This window comes from Canis lupus, chromosome 10, assembly GCF_011100685.1.
Source record: "Canis lupus familiaris isolate Mischka breed German Shepherd chromosome 10, alternate assembly UU_Cfam_GSD_1.0, whole genome shotgun sequence".
In the NCBI taxonomy this organism is placed as follows: Eukaryota; Metazoa; Chordata; class Mammalia; order Carnivora; family Canidae; genus Canis; species Canis lupus.
Genome location: NC_049231.1, coordinates 20979965 through 20990401, shown reverse-complemented (window position 1 = coordinate 20990401; position 10437 = coordinate 20979965). Strand labels below are relative to the sequence as shown.

Sequence of the window (10437 nt, the reverse complement as noted above, 5' to 3'; positions counted from 1 at the left end):
GCTCGGGAAGGGGTGCGGCCCGGCGTCCCTGGAGCCGGCCTGCCCGGTGTCCCCTGGCACTGCCCTGGCATGGCCGGTCCTGCCAGCTGTCCGTGCGCCTGCCGGCGGCGGGTGGGCACAGTCTGCCAGCCCGGCCCGCAGGCTGGATGTGCTGGGATGTCCCTGGAATGCAGGGCAGCCCTCGGGCCATCTGCTCAGGGGCCACCCCGCCGGCGGCCGGTGAAGACCGCCCTTTGAGGGTCTGGGGCACAGGAGGATTTTCGTCCTGCAGGCGCCTCCGTTCAGCCCTGCGTCTCCGTGTCCCCTCGAGTGCGGCCGCCGCCCTGGGCGGGAGGTCGTCCCCAGGACCACCCGGGCTCCCCCAAGGGGTGAGGGAGCTCGGGGGGCGGGGGCAGGAGGCAGGCTCCGGAGAAGGCACTGCCGCCCGCCTCTGGCCAGGCCCTCCTGGACCTGCGCGCCCGGCGGGAGGCCGCGCTTCAGGAGTGGACGGTCCTCCTTCCCGCCCCGCCGCCGCGGCCTTTGTCTTCCCGGGCTGCACAAAATGGCCGCGGCAGCCCTCCGCCATTTTGTGTGAGGCCGGCAGGCGGCGGCGGGCGGCGGGCGGCGGGAGGAGGGAGACCACTGCCCGCCCGGCTGCCCCGAGTGGCCTGGACGGAGCCCAGCAGCGGCCCCCGCCCCAGCCCGGCCTTGGCCGCGGCCGCCCTGGGCTTGGCACCGGCGCGTCTTGGCAAGGCAGCCGGGAACCCCGGCCCTTCACCCGGCCCGGCCCCCTCGCCGCCCCCCGGGCTTCCCTGCCGAGCAGACGGAGATGCTGCGAGCAGAGCCCAGAGGAGCTGTAATTAAAGCCATGCTCCTGGAGGGAGTCCTTGGCAGCCACCGAGCTGCTCGGACAGTTCTGGAAATGACGCGGCCCCGGGGGGGGGCTCCCGGACCCCGGCAGCAGGACCCGCTCCCTTCCGGCCCCGCGGGGAGAGGACCCGGCTCAGGCCTGCGCTCCGGGCTGGACGCGGCTCGGGCCTGTCCTCAGGGCGCGGGACGGGGCCTCCTGGACGTGAGCCCCGGCCGAGGGCCGCTCGCAGCCGGCTTCACGGGCTGGAGCCAGCGGAGCCTCCTCATCCCCGTGGCCGGGCCCCGCCGCGCCCTGCGCCGTCCTGTGTCCGCAGGCCCCACTTCCTGGAGCACCTCCCAGGGCTGGGAGCAGCCCCCGCCTCCAGCCTCCGGCTCGGCTCCTGCTCTGCGCGCCCCAGGGAGCGGGGTAGTAGCCCCCACGGCGCCGCAGGCGGAGGCCGCGCAGCATCCCGGGAGTCTCGGCCGCAGGGACCCGCGGAGCGGCCAGAGGACACGCCGCCGTCTCTGGAGCCAGCCCCGGGCAGTGGGGCCACAGCCGCCTGGCAGGTGGCGGGAGCAGTGGGCAGGGCTCGCGGACCCTAGGGCGACGAGGTCCTCGAGGGGCCGCCTGCCTCCTAGAGGGGGATCATAGAAATTTCCTTGTCTGGCCCCAGGAGTGGCCGGGAGTGGCGTTCGAGGACAGCATGTGCCTTTTAAAGGGGCTGAAGCCGTTTCCCAGGGAGTTGTGTCAGGCTGAGCGGGGGTAGCCCTGGCCATGGCTGAGGGTCACCTCCACCCCGTCAGGGGACACCCAGTAGAGCATGCGTGGAGCCGGCTGGGGCCTCCCCAGACACCTGTGGCCCAGCCCGGCCCTTGAGGTGGGGAGGCTTGCTGGACGCTGCCCCAGGCCCTTCCCAGATGCGCTCTCCTTGCGGTTCCCAGAGAGAACGTTCTGTCACCATGAAGTGAGGTTTACTCATACCCTGGCTCCCCCCAGGAAAGCCCTTGGGACCAGGTGGTGGCCACGCGCCAGGCCAGACGCACCAGCTCCTGGGGGAACGTGGAGCCCCTCGGCAGAATGACCGTCTGGGGGGACTGCTGCAGCTGGGGCGGGGTCCCTGCCAGACGTTGTTAATGACAGGTGTGCATCTGGTGCCCTCCCGTGCCCGCCGCCACTCGTCTCGCAACCCAGGCTGCAGCCTAAATGGAGAACATTTCAGATGCACGCTCGCCCTTGAGGTTAGTGCTGCTGCCCAACGATGAACACCATGCGGAGATGCCCACGGGATCACAGAGGGCTCTGCGTGCTTGCCTCTCCCTTGGGAGTCCCAGCTCCCCCCACCCCCGCGGACACCCTGCCCCAGGCACGGAGGCACCCCCAGCATCCTCCTGATGGCCCCGGCATCCTTGTCCCACTTGCAAGGGCAGCTGAGGCCAGAGGTGCTGGCTCGCCCAATGCTTATCATTGCTTGGAGCCACAGCAGAGGTTGGAACCCTGACCCAGGGGACCTCGGAGCCAGGTGTCCCTTCCTCCCCCAGGCCCGTGGCCCCCACGGATGCCGGTGTGTCAGCCTACCCGGCTGGAGCCTGTGCCCTGGCTCCCCAAGGGCTGCCACCTGTGTGCCTGGCCTTTCTCTGGGCTCCAGGCACCCCTGCGGGCCTGGCCCCGACCCTGGGGAGCGGCGTTCACTAGGCCAGCCCGGAGGTCCCTGGGCACAGGAAAGCGGGGAGCTGGAGCGTCGGACACAGGCTGTGGAGGTGCCTATCGTGGTGGGGGGTGGGCAGCTGCATAGGGAGGGTGCACAAGGGAACACTTCGGGCCCCAAGACACGGAGCGCTGGGGTCTGTCCAGACCCGTGGGGGGCTGGCGCGGGGGCTCTGGTCTGGAGGTGCCAGTTCCCCACCCGCATGGCTTGAAGCACCCAGGGGTACGTGGGGCTCTGGGAGGAGCCTCGCGCCAGAGAAATTTGGATTCCCGATCCGGTTTGGCTACTCCAACCCTGAGGTGTGCTGCTGGGGGCAGCGGGGCCCTGGGCTGGTGCTGCTGGGGCCCGAGGCAGGAGAAGTCAGCACCCAGGTCCGTTCTGTCTTCAGGTTTGAGGTTTTTACACCGTGGATGTTTTTGTGTTGGTTTTTAAGAACTTGACAGTATTTGTCTCAGTTGCTGAGTTTGGGCGCCGTGTAGATCATGCGCTCCGGGGTGGGAGTCTCCCCGCCTCCTGGCCGTGCCAGGCCCACGGTGGGCACACGGCCCCGGCCTGAGTCGATCAGGCTGCTACCTCCTTAGCTTTATGGGCTGCGTTTTCAGGGAGACCCGTCCCCCGCCGAGGGCCCCCGGATGCCACCCCCACGTCTTTTTCCCAGACTCCATTGTTGGCACGGCTTGCCGAGCAGAAACACTGGCCGCTTTATGGGGAGAAACCCAATCGGGGCGGCAGTGGGGGGCGGCCCCGGAGGGGGGGTTCCCGGCTCTCGGTGGCCCCGAGCCAAGCCCAAGGTGACTGCGGGGTGACACCGTCTGTCTGCCTCTCTCACTCCAGACATCCACCCGGCCCTGAAAGGGCCACCTGCCCACTAAGGCCTCCCACACACCTGTCCCCGGCTGGCCTGGCTCCTCCCACCCGGGGCTGCCCAGCGCCCTGCCCGCAGGCGGACACTGCAGGACCGGGTCTGGTGGCTGGCAGGGCGACTGCCGAGTTCTCACGCCCCGGCGGCCCTGCTCGGGGAGCCCCTTCCATGGGGCGTTACTGCCACCCCTGCCAGCCGTCATCTGGGCTGACTGGGAAGGGTCCCCTTGGCTCTGTCTCAGGATTCCTGCCATCTCCCCCAAGAAAAAGAGGGTCCTCCCCAGGCCTAGGCCTGTGCTGGTCCCTGGGAATGTGGGGCAGGTAAGGCCCAGCAAATCTGCCCCTCCACCTCGGACACCCCAAGTCGGGGCCGTACCCCACTCACTCAGAAATGTCTCCGCAGATGGGCCAGAGACCCAGAAATGGAAGTCCTCACCCTCACCTCCCAAAAAACCCGTGTTGTTGGCTAAAGAAAACCACATTTTGCGTGAACCCCTTCTTGGTATAGGCAAAGCCAGAGTGGGGACCCTGCTGGGGGTCACGATCTCTGCTTCCTGGTCACCGAGAGAAATAATGCAGCAGGTGTGCAGGGAACCCGCCCAGGCCCCCGGGAGAGAGGAACGCCGCCGACGACCACGGGCACCTCTCCCACCTGCCACACCACCTGCCGCAGTGCTGGGTCTTCCGGGCAGGAGGCCTGGGGCCCCAGAGAGTACGGCTGGTCCCTGAGCTGGGGCAGAGCTGGGACGCCCCTTGGGGGCCTCCCCAGTGTCCAGACAGGAGACAGGGCCCTCGTGGGCAGGAAGCTGGAACAGCTGGGGTGGTCGCCCTTGGCAGAGGACAGAGACGGGCTGAGGAGGGTTGGGGGGCCGGCACCGGGCAGGGACTCGGTGGGAAGAAGCAGAGGCACAGGTCCCGTGGGTCGGGCCCCACGTGCAGCATCCCGAGTTCAGCTTCCATGCCCTGCAGGTGGTCAGCGCTCCGCCGTGTGCGTGTCTTACACCCGTGTCCTTTATTTTGAGGATCCGTGTTGCCGTCTCCCCTCCGTCCTGCAAGTCCTGGGTGGGCATCTGGCTGGAATGGGCCAGAGCTAGGTGGGGTCACGATCGATCAAGCGAGCCCTGGCTGAGGCCTCCGGGCAGGTCTTGGGAGCCCCTTCCTTGGGATTTCTGCCCTCGGGAGGATCCCAGGCCTTGCTTGCCACGGGGCAAGAGCCTTGGCCTGGCCAGAGCCTTCTCTGTAAAGCGGGGAGCTTGTCTCCCCACTCCTGGGTCCTCCTAACTCCAGGCCCCAGAGCGTCCGTGCAGCTTGATGTGGCATTAGCCACCCAGCACTGGGACATCAGCGGCCCTGACCATCCAAAGACAAGGCCCGGGTCTCCGTCGTCTCTGAGCCAGAGCTGTGCAGCCCAAGGTGGCCACGGAGGCTCCTCTCCAGGCCCCTGCAGGGAGCATGGGATTCGCGGGCTGGTGGGGCACGTCTGGGGAGGAGACACAGAGCTCTGGCATGGCTTCTGGCATGGCTGAGGCCTCTCCCAATCCTGACGCTGGTTACTTTTTTTATAAATCCCGAACAGGTCAAGAAGTGGTGCTGATCTGGGGGCTCCTGTCCACAGTTGGCCTTCCTCTCAGTGAGTGCACCCCCACAGTCTGGCCTGCTCTTTCCCGCCCGGCCTGAGCCCACAGGGTCCTCGCCCTGCCATCCTGCGGGAGACGGGTGAGCGGGTCTGCTGCCCCAGCCTCAGTGTGGGTGCACCCCAGGGGGGCTCGCAGGATGGCCCAGATGGCCCCTGGCACCACCGCACGCCTCTCCGACCGTCCTTGCTCCGGAGACTTCAGAGCAAGGAGGGATGTGGTCAGAGCTGTGTCCCTCCTGTTCGTCTCCAGGTCCTGCCACCAGACATGGGGGTCCCTAGGCAGAGATCTAATGGTCCCACCGCCAAACCTCTGCCCAGGCTGTGTCCTCTGCCCTCAGCTGTGTCTCTCCTCCTCCTGCCACCCTTCAGCAGGTTCCCCCAGTGATGCCCACAATGTGCACATGCTGCACTCGTGACACCGTCCCCTTTGACGGTTCCCTCTGGCCTCCACCATGACTGGCCGTGGCCCAAAGGAGATGTGATGTGCTCTGTTGCAGAGTCTGAATGAAAGAGGAGTGCTCAGCCCCGACCTGCTCTGCACGTGAGGACTCTTCTGTCCCTGGGGCCCACCGTCCAGGTGCCCTGCTTGCCTTCAGGGCCCTTTGGGGCCAGCAGTGCTCGAGGTAGCCCCTTCTCTGCCCAGCCGTGAACCAGCGCTCGTATGCAGTCCTAACGCACCCAGGACCGATCCTCGACATGAGATGCCGCACGGTGAGTCTAGCCTAGAACAAGAACAAAGGCCCAGTGAAGGAAACCAGGGCACATGGGCCTGTCCCAGGCTGAGCTGGAGGCCGCCGGAGTGGGTGCTTGTGGTGACAGCCAGTGCGGAGCACGGTGTGTGTCTCCTTCTAGCCTCCCCTTCTCTCCCCGTCTCTCCCCACCCTGGGGGGCCCAGCACATGGGCTGGCCTGATGTACAGTCTGTGTCTCCAGCTGGGGCTGGGGCCCTCCTGGGGTTAGCACGGAAGGCTTCGGAGCAAAAGCCCAGGCCTAGGGAGGACAGGCAGGTGCAGATTGCAAGGCAAGGGGTGTCAGAGTCTGCGCAGTGGCACACACGTGGATTCCAGCCCTGGTTAAGGGTGGCCTGGTGCTACCCAGACGCCCTGAGGGCTAGCTCCTGCACTGACCCCATGTCTCGGTGAGGAAATCTAAGCCCTCGAGGGCATGAGATGCGCCCAGAGAAGCACAGCGAGGAGGCCAGCCTGGCTTTGCAGCCAGCTCCACCTGCAGGGCTCCCCCCCTGCCTCGTGCCACCCTCCCCCTGCTGGCACCAGAGGTCAGAGCCAGGAGGGCCCTGCAGTGTGCAGGCATAAGGGTCTCAGCAGCTAAGTCTGAAGCCCAGAGATTGGGTCAGGCATAGGGTCCCTCCCCCAGAGTCCCCTGGGCGTTCATGGGGGACCCCTGGGCCGGGAGCCAGGTCCTTGGCCCAGTTTTCCCCCCAGTAATGAGTCTAACAGTCACTCACCTCACAGAGCTGCTGGGTGGGCTCCAGGATGCCCGGGGCTCGTTCAGGGAGCGGCAGCTGCCCCTGCCTACGGGCCTGGGCATGAGACCTCCCTCTGCAGCAGTGGGCAAGGCCCCGCCCAGCACGGCCCAAGAGCAGACCCCCTCCCCGACCCCGACAGGGGGCCCAGGACCCCACCCCCCGGCCCATCGTCACTGCAAGACAGGATCAGCAATCCCAGCCTCACTGGGCCTGCAAGGACCTTGCGGCACTGCCCAGCCTGGGGCCTGCCCAGAGGAGGCAGCCTGCTGGGGGTGTCGTGGGGGGTATGGAAGGAGGGCCGGGGGCTGGGGAGCTCAGAGCACTCGGACTACTTCACTAGGCGGAAAGCAGACTGTCCTCATCTCGGCTCTGCCACCTGCCAGCTGTGACGGTGTGAAGGTGATGCTATGTCTCTGGGCCCTGGTGTGCTCACCTATCAGATGGGTTGAGAGTGGCATCTATGTCACCAGCTCTGCCTCAGGGTCCCCCCAGGAAGGTGGTGGCCGTGGTGGACACTGATCCAGGCTGGCTGTGCCCTCGAGCCCTGAGTGCAGAGCCTGCCAGGGTCTCTCCAGTTCTGCCCCAGGTGCCTTCCCCAGAGGAGTCAGGTCCCTTTTCTGAAAGAAGAGTGTCCTGTGGCCTCTGCTGAGGTGGGGACGCTCAGGTCACTCTGGGCGGCAGCAGGCTGAGCAGAGCGCATGTGCAGGGCATCACTGCCTGTCCAGCGGGTGGAGGGAGCAGGCTCTAAGGCCCCCAGTGGGTCCTGGGGCAGCCGGAGAGGGGCTGGGTAGCCAGGGGGACACTTGCAGCGCCTTTTTAGACACACGTTGGCTTCCAGCAAACAGTGGCCTTCCTCCCGGTGTCGCCAAGGCAGGAGACTACCCGTGGGAACATAACGGCCCCTCCTGTCCCAACGGGGGTGATCCAGCCATTGCAACAGTTCCCGCAAGGCCTGGCCCCTCCCTCCCTACATCTCTCTCTTTTTTTCCCTCGGGTTTGGGTTTGTGGTTTTCTCCCGCCTTCGTGGCTGCTCCGGGGGTTACAGCCCAGGGCCTCTGCCCACCTGCCTGCCCGGCTCCCCGTGCCCTTTGGCCCTGCAGCCGCCCCCCCACTCCAGGAGGCGCCTCTGGAAGCCACGACGTCCGTCCGTGTGCCATGACCAACGGCCCTTTGGGGTGAGGTAGTAGGTTGTATAGTTTGGGGCTCTGCCCTGCTCTGGGTAACTATACAATCTACTGTCTTTCCTGAAGTGGCTGTAATATCGCCGATGGACAGCACCTAGGACCCTGGCTGGGGAGGGATGTAGGTGCAGTTGGGGAGGGGCAGCAGCCGCGGGGGCGGGGGCAGTGGCTGCTGCGCACTAGGTCTGGCAGGCCGAGGTTCCACTCACTGTGTGACCTTGGGCAGGTCTTTTGACCTCCCTGGGCTTCACTTTCCTCCTCTGCGAAATGGGGACGAATGAGGATTGCAGACGGTACTGTGTGAGGCGTGCAGGGCAGGGGAGGGCTCAGAGTCGACCCTTCTGTCCCCCTACACTGTCCTGAGAGCTGGGGGGGACTGAGGGGACAGTTTTTGCCCTGCCTGCCTCCGCTCCCCACCCTCCCACCCCCTGCGTATGGACTGTGGCCTTGGCTCCATCCCCATGGCCAGCAGTGGGCATCGGGAGGAGCAGCCGTGGACTTAGGACGAGGCTGGGGTTGCAGGGCAGACCCCCAGGGGGAACCTCAGCACACCCCCCAGCGCCCTCCCCAGCCTGCCCAGCTCAGCGTCAGGCCTCTGGTCAGCAATGGCACCTCCACGGAGGGGGGCCGAGGCTGCCCCGTCCCTGCCGCTCAGCACTGCAGGCAGGATGTTAGGGGAGGCTCTGTGAGCACCGTGGCCCTGGGGACACGGGCTCCTACATGCCGCCCCCCACAGCTTGCAGGGGGATGGAGTGGGCTGTGCCACGTGTGCCATCTGCACTATCCCTCCTGCCCTGCGCCTGCCCAGCCTTCCGGCTCAGCTCTGGTGGCCACCAACCGCCAGGCAGGGACCGGGGCTGGGCATGGGGCAGGGGCGGGACAGCGGACCCTCCCGCACCCCGGGCACCGGCGGGGTGAGGTAGTAGGTTGTGTGGTTTCAGGGCAGTGATGTTGCCCCCTCGGAAGATAACTATACAACCTACTGCCTTCCCCGAGGAGCCCAGCGACACGTCCCCACGGGAGGGCCGCCCCCATGCCCAGCAGGTGACTCCGGGGGCCCCGGGCCACGGGCCAGGTGGGCGGGAGGCTGCAGCATGCACACCTCGGCTTCAATAAAAGCTGTTCTGATGAGAATCTGGAGTCGTGCCCTGTTCATTCCCAAAGCCCCGGGACTGGGTGATGGAGGGCGTGCGCCTGTGGGCGCTGTCGTGGGGCGCATCGGCCGGGAAGGGGTGTGCATGACGTGACTGTGGAGCCGTGGCCAGGAGGTACTCCCGGCCTGCCATCCAGCAGCCTGTGGGCCCTTCCAGAGGGTTCCGTCCTGGACCCCAGGCCCCAGACATGTCACTCAGCCCCCCTCCTGCGAAGAGACCTCCGAGAACTCCTTGCCGGGGGCGTGGACGCTGATCAGCAGCTGCAGGCACAGGCCAGGGCCCAGCCTCCAAGGCCACTTCAACACCTGCTGCTCTGTCTCAGCCCGGGAGCTCCCCATCCTGTGCCCGGCTCCCTCGGGACGGCTTCTGGGGGAGCCCTTATTCAGGTGTCCATCCTTGGGCCAACTGCCTTCCCAGTGTTCACCCTGTTTCTCCCGGAGGCCTCGAGCCTCACGCCAACGGCCGCTGCAGCCCCGTCCCCCCAGGTCCAAAGTCTGGGGGTTAGCAGAGGCCCGTCCGTGCCTGACAGAGCACGAGTGCACCCCTTGGGGAGTCCACACCCTGCCCCTCGCCCGTGATGCCTGGCCCCGACCCTATGAGGCACCACCTTCCCAGCCCCCCGAGTCTGCCCACCGCCCCCTGTGAGAGGCTACCCCCCGCTGGCTCTTGCCGGCCACACAGGGCACACGGGACTGGACACCAAGGCGGCCCTCAAATGCGCCAGCCCGACAGGAGGACAGCGAAGACTCGGACGGTCCTCCGTGATCCAGGGTCGAGACCCTGGGCCAGGGACCAGGGGAGGCTCCAGACCCAGCCAGGGGCCCAGCGGGGCTGGCTAAGGGGGGCCCTTCCTGGTCACGCGTGCAGCAGCCAGGGCTCGGCAGGACCCTCCTCTGGGTGCCCCGGGCCCCCCCACTCCACTGTCCCCTAGCTGTCATCTTGGCCGGGGTTCTGCAGCTCGAGCCCAAGTGCGGCTTGCGCGCCCGAGGAGGTTCCACTTCGCCGTCTCAGGGACAGCGGGCGCCCGGGCGGAAGGCGTCCGACGCCAGGGGCTGTCTGAGCTGGTGCAACTGGAGGCAGAGAAGGCTTTCCGCGGGCGGGGGGGGGGGGAACTTCTTCCCTTCCCCTGTCACTCCCTGGCACCAGGGTGGCTGACAAGCCTGGGCACTGTCCACTTCCCTCCTCACCCATCGTCAGTCTGGCAGGGCCTGGCCACTGGGTCCCCTGAGCGTCCTCTCTGTCCCTGCCCTCTGAGCACCTCATTCCCTCCGCCCCCAGAGCTTCTTGGGGATCCTAATCCCTTTATCCAGCCCGCGCTCTTGCCTGTGCGTCTTCTCACCTGGACCCCTCCTGCTCTGAAGGCACAGCCCCCTCCGCCGCATGTTGCAGCTCAGGCACCACGTCTGACCACAGTGGTCTGTGTCTAAGCCCCTCGTTCGCCCTTTCCTCCCGGCAGCTGCGCTGTGCCCAGCCTTGGGGTTGGAGTCCACAGCCCAGCGGGGAGCAGCCAGGGACATGCAGCAGCCATTCCTGGTGGACAGATGGGGGGCTGGGAGGCCCCCAGGGAGCCCTGGACCCAGCCCTGT

General features: G+C 67.0%; 2 non-coding genes across 2 annotated transcripts; both read left to right on the top strand.

Moving 5' to 3' along the window:
• Positions 1-7692: 7692 nt before the first annotated feature.
• MIRLET7A-1 (microRNA let-7a-1) lies at positions 7693-7761 on the top strand. Its single transcript, NR_049220.1, has one exon. It is a non-coding gene; the product is annotated as a microRNA let-7a-1 (primary transcript).
• Positions 7762-8607: 846 nt separating this feature from the next.
• MIRLET7B (microRNA let-7b) lies at positions 8608-8692 on the top strand. The gene has a single exon (NR_049422.1). It is a non-coding gene; the product is annotated as a microRNA let-7b (primary transcript).
• The last annotated feature ends 1745 nt before the right edge of the window (positions 8693-10437 follow it).